This window comes from Cyprinodon variegatus, unplaced genomic scaffold, assembly GCF_000732505.1.
Source record: "Cyprinodon variegatus isolate N-32 unplaced genomic scaffold, C_variegatus-1.0 Scaffold225, whole genome shotgun sequence".
NCBI classification, from domain to species: Eukaryota; Metazoa; Chordata; class Actinopteri; order Cyprinodontiformes; family Cyprinodontidae; genus Cyprinodon; species Cyprinodon variegatus.
In genome coordinates this window covers 10,286-11,305 of record NW_015150678.1, presented here as the reverse complement: position 1 = coordinate 11,305, position 1,020 = coordinate 10,286, and positions in this window count along the sequence as shown.

Sequence of the window (1,020 nt, the reverse complement as noted above, 5' to 3'; positions counted from 1 at the left end):
TGTTACTATCTGTATGTCTGCTACTGTCTACTTGAACCCCAGTTGGCCTCGGCAGATTGCTGCTAATAGGTTTCTTCGTGCTCAAAGGGAGTTTTCCTAACCACTGTTGCTACAAGTATTCTTGGTGTGAGGGATTGTGTTCGAGTCAATGAGTCGATGCAATCAATTGGTTTTCCTTAGATAGAAAACTGAATAATTTGACTGCATGATGTGGTTGAAATTTAATTTGCCTTGAGGTGACATGGATTGTAAATTGTCGCTATATAAATACGTTGAATTGAATTAAGGGTTTTCAAGCACAGCTCACCTTTCCTGGACACGCTGGAGGTGTCTGCCGAGAGGGATGTCTATGATTCTGTGCTGAGACTGAAACTCCTGTGACCTGGTTCCAGATGAAGAAGGAGACGATGAGTAAGAATTATCATTAAATAACCTCTATTGAGAATGCAACTGGAACACCATAGTCTGATTAAAAATGTCTTAGCAAAACTGAAGCAGAAAGGCTTTGAACATCCTTTAGAATCTGTTGGGTTTCTTTGGATAATTACTAAAACACATGGATCAACAGAACCAGTTTAAAGTAGAAACATTCAGACAGACACATCATTCAGTCCACTGGAACCTTTACTTGTATTAGGTTTTAAAAAAAATTATTGTTCTTTTATTATTTATGTTTGTATCAAATACATGAATATGTTTAGAAAACTGTGAAACTAGAATAATTGCAATAATAATCACCTCTCAATTATTAATGAATATCACTGCTAACTGAAAAAAGTTAAATGTAATGCAGTATTTTCTACTGTTAGAAACCTGTGAGAATAAATACATAATAATTCAGGTGACCTTTGCTGTAGAGTCCAAATGAGAGGCAGAGAAAGGATCTGCTGTTTGGATTAATCCAGGGTGTAAGGTCTCCTGGTTTTTATAGTAAGAATCAGGAGTTCTGTAACACTTTAAAGCAGGGTCAACGACCTAATTTTTAATCCTGAGAAATACTTCATGTGTACTGAGTTATAG